Raw genomic sequence first — 11,657 nt, 5'->3', positions numbered from 1 at the left:
TAATTTTGATGACACTAGACAAGAACTTGCAAAGGTTGATTGGGAGAGACTATTTAGCAGGTAAAGGGACATCTTGCAATTGGGAGGCTTTTAAAAGTGAGATGGGCAGAGTTCAGGATTTACATGCTCCTGTTGGAGTGAAGGGCAAGACTGCAGGATTAGGGCACCCTGGCTGACAAGGGATATTGAGGCTCTAGTCAGGAAGAAGGAGGCATATGTCAGGTATAGGCAGCTGGGATCAAGCAAGTCCCTTGAAAGGATGCAGGAGTAATTTTGGAAGGAAATCAGGAGGGAAGAAAGGGGACATAAGATATCCTTGGCAGATAAGTTAAAGAAGAATCCTAAGAGATTCTATAAGTATATTAAGAGCAAAAGGGTAACAGGGAAAGAATAGGCCCCATTAAGGGATCAGTGCAGGTGTCTATGTGTGGAGCCACAAGACATGGTCGAGGTCTTAAGTAAATACTACTTGTCTGTATTTACCATGGAGAAGCTCATGGAAGCAAGGGAATTCAGGGAAAAGAACAGTGATGTCCTGAAACATCTCGATATTACAAAAGAGGAGGTGTTAGCAATCTTGAGGCACATAAATTCCTAGAGACATAATATACTTCAGATGCTGGAATTTGGAGCAAAAAACAAAATGCTGGAGGAACTCAGTGAGTCAGGCAGCATCTATGGAGGGAAATGGTCAGTCGATGTTTTGGATGGGAATCTGTTAGCATTTTGTTTTTTGCTTGCAATAAATCCCTGGGGCCTGACCAAGTATACCCTAGGACATTGTGGGAAGCAAGGGAAGAAATTGCTAGGGCCCTGGCAAAGATTTTTGTATCTTCCTTAGCCATAAGTGAGGTACTAGAAGGTTGGAAGTGGCTAATGTTGTGTCTTTATTTAAGGAGGGCTTCAAGGACAAGTCAGGAAAACTACAGGCCAGTGAGCCTGAGGTGGGAAATTTACAGCAGGGGATTCTGAGAAACAGGATCTATCTGCATTTAGAAAGGCAAGGAGAGATTGGGGATAGTCAGCACGGCTTTGTGTGTGGCAAATTGTGTGTCTCGAATTTAACTACATTTTTTGAAGTCACCAAGAGGATGACTTCTTCAAAAGTAGACATTGACTACATGGGCTTTAATAAAGCTTTTGAAAAGGTTTCTCATGGTAGGCTGGTCCAGGATGAGCTAGGCAGATGGGTACAAAATTGGAGAGGTGGAAGAAGTCAGAGGGTAGTAGTGGAGGGTGGTTTTTCAGATTGGAGGCCTGTGACCAATAGCGTGCTACAGGGATTGGTGCTGGACTCCCTGATGTTTGTCACCTATATTAATGATTTGGATGAGAATGAGGTGGCATGATTGGTAAGTTTGCTGATGACACCAAAATTGGTGGTTGCTGGACAGTGAAGAAGATTATATAAGGTTACAAAAGGATCTAGATCAACTGGGAAAGTGGGCAAAGGAATGGCAGATGGAATTTAATTCAGACAAGTGTGAAGTGAAGTGTTTTGGAATGTTAAACCAGGGCAGGACTTGCACAGTAAACAACAGGGCCCTGGAGGGCTTTTGTAGAGCAGAGAGACCTTGGGGTAGAAGTACATAATTCTCTGAAAGTGGTGACACAGGTCAACAAAGTAGCAAAGAAAGCATATGGCATGCATGCCTTCATTGGACAGGGCACTGAGTACAAGAGTTGGGACTTCATGCTGTACAAGACATTGGTGAAACCACACTTGCAATATTGTGTGCAGTTCTGGCTGCCATACTAACAGAAGGATTGATTAAGCTAGAGAGGTCATAGAAAAGATTCACCAGAATGTTTCCAGCACTGGAGGGCTTGAGTGATATACTGTATAAGGAGAGACTGGGACTGTTTTCCTGAGAGCGAAGGAGGCTGAGGGGTGACCTTATAAAATTTTATAAAATCACAAGGACATAGATAAAGGTGGATGGTCACTGTCTTTTTCCCAGGGTAGTGGAGTATAAAACTGGAGGGCAGAGGTTTAAGATGAGAGGGAAAAGATTTAAATAGGACATGAGGGGCAAGTTTTTCACACAGAGTTGTGGTGGGTATTTGGGACAAGCTGCCAGCGGAAGTGGTAGGTACAATTACAGCCTTTAAAAGACATTTGGACAGGTTGATGGATAGGGAAGGTTTAGAGGGATATGGGCAAATGTAGGCAAATGGGACTAGCTGAGGAAGACACCTTGATCTGCATGGATAACTTGGGTTCAAAGGCCCGTTTCTGTGCCTTATCTGCCTCAAAAAAATTCAAGAAAAATATTTAACTAAATACTTTTACTCAAAAGATGACTTTCAATATATCGCAGCGAGGTGACTATCATTCCCAATTATCCTTGAAAGAAGGTAGTGGTGATTTGAATTCTTGACCCAATCATTGTGGTTTTGGTACAATTGTGTCTCTTGGCAGTAAAAGGTGAACCACCTTTAGTTAAAGGTTAAAGGTCCAGAGATCCATATAAAGCAGACAGAGAGAGGATAGTAGATTTACTTCCAAAAAGGACATGGTGAACGGTATGGGTTTTTGCCAAATAACTATCTGACATGGACACAATAGATTAAATTGTCTCTGTGCTGTAACTGTCTATGACTCCATAATCTGTGACAACCAGGGTTATCAGGTGTCCTCTATTGAATGAACACCAGAAAAATGGAGCATGGGGCCTCGCAGTCCCACAACTCTGCCCCACCATTCAATATAATCATGGCTGATCTACCCTTGACTCCCTTTCTGTGCCAGATGCTCATAGCCCCCAATTCCTGTTTTTCCCCCAAAAATGTATCTACATCCAATTTAAATACTTCCAATGAGTTAGCTTCCACAACTCTTGGGGAAGAGAATTTCAGGTACTCATCACTCTCTAAGAGAAGAAATCTCTACTTACCTCCAATGTAAGTGATGGGCACTTATCTTGAAATTATGTCCCCTTGTTCAAGATTCTATCACCAGTGAAAACATCTTGACATCTGCCATGTCCTGCCCCCTCAGGATCTTGTATGTTTGAATAAGGTCATCCCATCATTCTTCTAAACTCCAAAGAATACAGCCCCAAACTGTTTAGCCCCTCTTGAATGGACAACCCTCTCATCTCAGGAATTAGCCTGGTAAATATCTTTTGGACTGTTTACAATGCTACTATATTCTTTTTTTATAAATAAAGGGAGGTGGGGAGGGGGTAGTGTTTAAACTAATGATATCAGTTGTTTAAGTCACCACCATTCCCTTTTTATCACCATCAACACTTTTTATTGATTCTTCCTCCTGATTAAAAGCTGTTTGCCTTCAACATAAGTAGGATGGCACAGTGGCATGACTACTAAAGCAGAAAGTGCTGGAAAGTCTCAGCCAGTCAGGCAGCATCTATGGAATGAGAAACAGTTAACCCCGGACATTCTCTCTTCTCCCCCCTCCCATCAGATAGAAGATACAAAAGCCTGAAAACATGTACCAGCAGGCTCAAGGACAGCTTCTATCCACTGTTATAAGACTACTGAACAGCCCCCAGTACAATAAGATGGACTCTTGACTTCACAATCTACCTTGCACCTTATTGTCTGCCAGCACTGCACTTTCTCCGTAACTGTAACACTTTATTCTGCATTCTGTTATTGTTTTCCCTTGTACTACCTCAATGCACTGATGTGATGAAATGATCTGTATGGATGACATGCAAATCAAAGTTTTTCACTGTACCTTGGTACATGTGACAATAATAAACCAATTTACCAATTTACATTTCTGGTAGAAGACTCACCATCAGAACTGAGAAAGAGAGAAAACAAGTTAGTCAAGGTAGCAGAGAAGGTGGGAGAGGGCAATGGGTAGGACAAAAGCCATTAAATGGTTAGTTAAGCTGCTCTGTGCAATGTGTTGCTAATGTTGTGAAGTCTAGGTAATAGGACATGCCCAGCAGGTCAGAATATACAAATAAAAGAAAAATAAGAGAAGAATGGCAAGCAAAAATGAGCAGATCTGGTACAAGCAGAAAGAAAGAACAAGTCATCTAAAGTTGGAGCATTCAATATTAGTCCTGCACTCTGCAACATGCCCAGGTGGAAGATGAGGTATTGTTCCTCAAGCTTACCTTGGACCTCATTGTAACAGCATAGGAATCCACAGAGAGGTTAGAGGGGGAGTAGAAAGGTGAATTAAAATAGCAGGCAATTGGAAGCTCAGGGTCACTCCTGCAGACTGAACACAGGTGCTCTGCAAAGCAATCACCTGATTTGCATTTAATTTCTCCAATGTAGTGGAGGCCACATTGTGAACACTGAATGTAGTACACTAGATTGCAGAAGTGCAAGTGAATTGCTGCATTACCTGGAAAGACTAAGTATAGTTGCTGCCTTGCGGCTCCAGTGAACCAGGTTCAATCCTGACCTCCAGTATAGTCTATTGTCACGAACCAGCAACAAAAGAAACACACTGAGCATGATTCAGTGTTAAAAACTATTTTATTAATCACTACGTATGATAATACGTAAAATAAAAGTAAAAATGTTAGTATGTTAGAATTCAAAAATGTTAAACCTCGAACGTTAACCCCAAAACTAAACTCGTCGTGTGTGTGTGTGACAAAGTCCAAAACTCCCAGTTCCGGAATGGTTCTTAAAGTTCGGTTCCGCAAGCCATAAGGTGAAACATGAGCAAGGGCTTCTTCAACAACCACCGTTGTCTGAAGATAAGATGTAGATGTAGAAAAACATAGAGAGAGTACATACGAAATCCAAATGTTCCACGATGGAACCCAAACGACACTTCAGTGTTTACTCGGTAGTGACTTCCTCACCCCGCAAGCATCCGAACCGTGGTCGTCCACACACAAATACCTGTTTCCTTCTACAGGTCAGCAACAAAGTGAACTCCACCGGATTACTTCCAACTTCCATACATGGATTTCTATGGCAAACACAGTTATTGTTTCTCATCCATCGATAGAGAAAACAAGCAGGCTGGTGTCTCTCTCCCTTCTCTCTCTCTCTCCTTCTTCTGACTTCTTCAACAACGTCATTACGTTCTTTATCTTCTATTGACGTAAGCACGCCCCACACACACATACACACACACTCTCTATCTTAAAGGGACTTTCACTGAGTTCGTAACACTATGTCAAGTTTGCACACTTTCTCTGTGATCATGTGGGTTTCTCTGCATTTCCTCCCACATCCCTGAAATGTTGGGCTTGTTAGAATAATTGGCCACTGTAAATTTCCCCTAATGTGTGGGCGAGAGGTAGAATCTGGAGAGGAACTAACAGGAATGTGGAAAGAATAAACTGGGATGGGGTAGAATTAGTGTAAAGATGGGTGCCTGGTGGTTAGCATGGACTCAGTGGACTAAAGGCCCAGCTTCTGTGCTGCAGCTCTCTACAAATATGACCACTGCACTTCACATTTACTGTAATTAACTGTCTTGTTTATTTTAGGCTATTGGGTGGAGAACAACAGAATTCTGGGAAAGGTTTGAATTTTATAACATCTTTCTGCCCGTGAGACCAAAAGGTATTTAAAGCCACTGCCTCTCGAATGCATGATTATGGAGCTGTGGCTGGACAAGAACAGGATCTTCAGATGTACAGGAGACAACCTTTATGCACTCAGCCCTCAAGATGCTTTTGAGTACATCTGCTTTTCATAATACTGCAATAAAAACAGCAGCTAAATATATCTTCAGTATTTCATTGCTTAAATGTCTTCAAATGCAGGGTAGTTGAACTATAATAGCAATTTTTACATCAGATACAGATAGTTAATGAAAGGTAGTCTCATTTCATAAGTAGTGGTCTCTTTAAATCTATGGAATCAAATAAAGCATATTTAAGAAATCTTATCTATTGAAAGATGTAAAGCAGAAATAACATTGAAACTTGTAGTAAACAGAATAGATAAGAAATTTTGAAATCTTGATAGTTAAAAGAAAAGGAACCACATTTTTTTTGGATTATATCCCAGGTCCAGTTTGCTTATGTTGATGAATTGAACACAGCGTAACATCAAGTGAATACAGAACTTGAAGCAACAAATGGTCTGCTGGAGGAACTCAGTGGGTCGAGCAGCATCTGTAGGGGAAAGGAATTGTTGATGTTTCGGGTTGAAACCTTGCATCAGGACCAGACAGAATATAAAATAAGATCTTTATTAGTCACATGTACATCGAAACACACATCTTTTGCGTAGAGTGTTCTGGGGGCAGCCCGCAAGTGTCACCACTCTTCCGGCACCAACATAGCATGCCCACAACTTCCTAACCTGTATGTCTTTGGAATGTGGGAGGAAACCGGAGCACCCAGAGGAAACCCACGCAGACATGGGGAGAACGTACAAACTCCTTACAGACAGCAGCCAGAATTGAACTTGGGTCTCTGGCGCATAAAGCGTTACGCTAACCACTACACTACCGTGTATATAACCTGGAATGTGGGATGTGCAGATGTGCCCAAGGACACCATGTGTGGTTAGCCTTGAAATTGGCCTTTGTGCAGCCATAGCATGAGCCAGATAAGAAAGAATCACATGGTCTGTTTGTCTAGTGACCAGTCTGAAAACTCACCAAAGCTACATGCTGTCCAAACAAAAGATAAAGGAAGGTGTGAATTTGGGAGGATGGGCAGGGGAGGTGAGTGGGGGGAGGGCTGAGTGAGGAGGAGCCCAGAGGTGTACCTGTCCTCTTTTAATTAAACAGTTGAGTTGTAATTGAACTGATGATTGATGTAAGGTTCTTGCTCATCCCCTAAAATGTGGAGTTAGAATCAAGGTTTCTAGGCAATGGATAGACAAGGAAGAGGAGGAGAATCTGGCTTAAAATATTGACAAAAAGGGACAAAAAGCAACTGGTGCTAACTGAAAGTGCTGTCTAAGAGAGAAAGAGAAAAGACTACTACTATTTGCTGTGGTACCTGTTTGATCCAAGAACAACATACTGTTTCACTTGAGATGCTTTACCTTCATTCTGATTAACTGTTATCTTTAAGCATTGCATTTTAATTTCAGAATCAGAATCAGATTTATTATCACTGACTTAATTGACATGAAATTTGTTGTTTTGCAGTAGCAATACAGTGCAAGACATAAAATTACTATAAATTACAAAAATAGATAAATAGTGGAAAAAAGGCATAACGAGGTGGTGTTGATGAGTAATGAATGGGTTCCGTTTTTATAGACGTGCATAAGTTAACTTTGTCCGTAAGTCGAAAAATACACAAAAGTCACTCAATGTCGTAACCAAATCTCCACAGTATTGTAATGGCTGGCATTCAAAAGCACATAAGACTGATAAAAAAGAACAATTACTAAAAGGGGAGAGAGAGAGAAAGAGAGGAAACTAGTTCTGTTGTTTGTAGGAACGAACATATGCATGTACGTCAGACTTCTGAATTTAATATGGGAGCTCGCTTGTTTGTAGGAGTGTCCATAAGTTGGCTGTTCATAACCCAGGGATGACCTGTCATGTTTCAGATCAAGAGTCTTTCATCAGAAGACTATCGGAAGTTAGAAAGAATAAATATCCTATAGATACTGGAAATCTGAGATAGGATTTTAAAAAATGTTGCAAGTGCTCATTATCTGTACTACTTGGATACAAACTGTAATTGTAAATGTTAGCGAAGAACGAGCTGTAGTCAGAGAGGGTAAAGTATAGCGAACACTAATACAAGCAACAATCAGTCTTCAAACCATTTCCAAATGTAACTTGTAATTTCAAAACTGTTTACTGCTTATAAGAACAACTACATACACTCTGTGAAGAGAGCAGGATAATGGCTTAAGGTGGCTTGGAGACTGACAAGGCAATATTTGATCTCTCAACAGATGTACCTGCATAAAGATATCTGCTAAAATTGGGACAAAGCAAATGTGATATGACCATGGGATATTCTCATATGCATTGACCAAATTTATAGATAATGGGACTATGGTAATTTAGTTACATTGAAATCCCAGCCAGAACTACACTGAAGGAGAAGTGTGATATCCATCAACGTTGAGAAACAACAGCTGAAGTTCCATTAAAACAAAGTGTTAGAAGTGAGACATCTTCAGTGTTGCATCTATATTTTGCACCATTGTGATACAGATAGAGGGGAAAAAGTTTCAAGTTTAAGTTTATTGTCATGGGCATACATACCCACGGTATATATGCCATGAAAATTAGCTTTTTTCAGCAGCAGCATAGTACATGACAAACATGACAAACATAAATTAACATAAACTTAAATTAACAGAAATTATAAATAACTTGCATGACAAAATAAACAAAATAAGTACGATATTATTGCAAGTTGGGAGAGAGAGAGAAAAATAGTCTGAGGTAGTGTTAGGGTTTTTCAGGTCGGTTCAAGAACCTTATGGCAATGGGAAGAAGCTGTTGTTGAACCTTGAGGTGTGGGTCTTCAGGCTCCTGTACCTCCTGCCTGATGGCAGCATTGAGAAGGTGGCACAGCCTGGATGGAGGGGGTCCTTAATGATGGACATCACCTTCCTGAGACATTGCCTCTGTAGATGTCCTCAGTAGTGGGGAGAGCTGTACCCCAACTGGCTAAGCTAAGATGGAACTAGCTAAGTCCACCACTTTCTGTAGTCTCTTGCATTTCTGTGCATTGGAGCTTCCATACCAGGCTATGATGTAACCAGTCAGAATGCTTTCCACTATAGAAACACTGGAGAAACAAAGGACTGCAGACGCTGGAATCTAGATGAAAAACACTATGATGCTGGAGGAACTCAGCAGGCCAGGCAGCATCCATGGAGCAAAACAGGCGGTCAACGTTTCGGGTCAGGATCCTTCTTCAGGACTGAAGGTAGGAAAAGGGGAAGCCCAATATATAGGAGGGAAAAGCAGAGCAGTGATGGGTGGACAAAAGAGGGGAGGTGGGGTTGGCACAGGGTGGTGATAGGTAGATGCAGGTAAGAGATAGTGATAGGCAGGTGCAGGGGAAGAGGGGAGAGCAGATCCACCGGGGATGGGTAAAAGGTAAGAAGAGAGCAAAAAAAAAGAGGCTAGGAAAGGGAAGAAGCAATGGTGGGGGGGGGGGGGGTGAGGGGAAGCGGGGTAGGGATTACCTAAAGTGGGAGAATTCAATATTCATGCCATTAGGCTGCAAGGTTCCAAGATAGAAAATGAGGTGCTGTTCCTCCAGTTTGCCCTTGGAATTCTCCTGGCAGTGGAGGAGCCCGAGGACTGTCATATCAGTGATAGTGTGGGAGGGGGAGTTGAAGTGACTGGCAACGGGAAGATGCAGGTCGCAGTTATGGACAGAACACAGGTGTTCTGCGAAACGGTCACCTATACATATCCACTGTACATTTGTAGAAGTTTGTCAGAGTCTTCGATGACATGCCCATATACCCTTAAATTTCTAAGTAAAGATGCTAGCATGCCTTCTTTGTGGTTGCATCTATGTGCTGGGCACAGGATAGATTCTCAGAGATGTTGACACACAGGAACTTGAAGCTGCTCAACCTTTCCACCACAGACCCTTCAATGAGGATGGTGCTTGTTCGCCTGACTTCCCCTTCCTAAAGTCCACAATCAGTACCTAATTTTTGCTGATGTTCAGCGCAAGGTTGTTGTTATGACATCATTCAACCAGCTGACTTATCTCACTCCTGTACACCTCCTCGTCAGCATCTGTGATTCTGCCAACAGTGGTGTCATCAGCAAATTTGTAGATGCCGTTGGCGCTAAGCTTATCCAACAGTCATCAGTATAGCGAGAGTTGAGCAAGGGGTTGAGCACGCAGCCCTGAGGTGCGTCTGTGTTGATGGTCAGTGAGGAGGAGATGAAGTTGCTGATCCGTACTGATTGTGGTCTCCCAGTGAGGAAGTCGAGAATCCAATTGCAGAGGGAGATAGAGGCCCAGGTCTGGGATGATGATGTTGAACGCCAAGCTGTAGTCAACAAACCTGATGTATATGTTCCAGTTGTCCAGGTGGTCCAAAGCAAAGTGGAGTGCCCATGAGATAGTGTCTGCTGTAGACCAATTGTGGCGATAGGCGAATTGAAGCGGATCCTTGTCCTTACTGAGGCAGGAGCTGACTCAAGCCATAACCAACCTCTTGAAGCACTTCATTACGATGGATGTGAGTGCTATCGGACGGTAGTCACTGAGGCAGGTTACCTGCTCTTCTTGGACACCAGTAGAATTGATGCCATCTTGAAGCAGGTAGGAACCTCAGACCACAGAAGCAACTGGTTGAAGATGTCCCTGAATACTCCAGTTAGGAGTGTTCAGGAACATCATTTAAAAAAATAGATAAAGTGGGGCCCTCTCTCTCCAACCCTGGAATGAAATCAAGAGAGGTTCCAGACTGGTGATTTTGCCAGTTCTCACTTCAAACATGGTCATAGTCATATTTGTCTTGTTTGTCAATACCTGGAGTGTTTGTATCTACAGAGAGCCATCTCTCACAATACTTTGATAAAAGGAGAATGATTTTGGTGTCTAGGTTTTGTCCTTAAAAGCTTTCAGACTATCATTGTTAATTACCTTGTCTCAAAGGTTTTTGAATGTTCAGAGTTGGTCATGTCACTTAAGATGTGCTGCCTTTGTAAATGCGTAATTCACACCCAAAATATTGAGGTAATCTATATATTCTATTAAAAATGTACTTGATCACTTGTAATTATCTTTGTACCTAAAAGGTATAAAATGTCACTGTATTTTGAGTTTTAGGAGATTCTTCCACCACATCTCCTGTGTGTTTGCTTGTGCTAAATAAAGGCCTGTTACACCTACCGCTCCAAACTCCAAGTAGTTCTTTCAACCATAACAGTAAAGTCATCCATGTTGGTAAACAAAAATAGAAAAGCAGTGTATTTTTTAAATGCTGAGAGAATCTAGGTGTCCTTGCATTGAAATTACTGAAAATTAGTGTGCAAATACAACAAGCAGTTAAAAAGTGGAAACAGTATGTTGGTTTTTATTACAAGAGGAACTGAGTACAACAGTAAAGATTTCTCACCACATTTCTGTAAATACCTGCCCCACCCTCAGATTCTACCTCTTGCCAAGACAGCAGGGGCAATTTATAGCAGCCAATTATCCTGGTGACCCACACATCTTTGGGATGTGGAAGGATACTGGAGCACCCATAGGAAACCCATAGCGAGAGTTGAGCAAATGGTTGAGCACGCAGCCCTGAGGTGCGCCTGTGTTGATTGTCAGTGAGGAGGAGATGAAGTCTCTGATCCATACTGATTGTGGTATCCCAGTGAGGAAGTCGAGAATCCAATTGCAGAGGGAGATAGAGGCCCAGGTCTGGGATGATGATGTTGAATGCTGAGCTGTAGTCAGTGAACATGTAGTCAACAGGAAGAACATGTAAACTCCACACAGACAGCACCCAAGTCAAACTTGTGCACTGTGCTGCCCAATTATGGGATCTAATCAGACTGCACCTGAAATTTTGAGTTTGTGGCTGGTCTTCCTATCTATTTTCAATAGAGGAAGTACGAGGATTCACAAGATTGATTCCTGGTGGTGGGAAATTCTAAGGAGGCAAGATTTAGCAGACCTTACAGAATTCAGAAAAATGAGAAGTGAGGTAAATTCATTGAAACGACAAAATTCTCATAGATGTCAACAGGGTAGATGCAGCGAGGATGTCTTCCTGACAGAGGTGTCTAGGATTAGAAGGTCATA

This window comes from Pristis pectinata, chromosome 7 (genome assembly GCF_009764475.1).
Source record: "Pristis pectinata isolate sPriPec2 chromosome 7, sPriPec2.1.pri, whole genome shotgun sequence".
NCBI classification, from domain to species: Eukaryota; Metazoa; Chordata; class Chondrichthyes; order Rhinopristiformes; family Pristidae; genus Pristis; species Pristis pectinata.
This window is presented reverse-complemented; position numbering follows the sequence as displayed.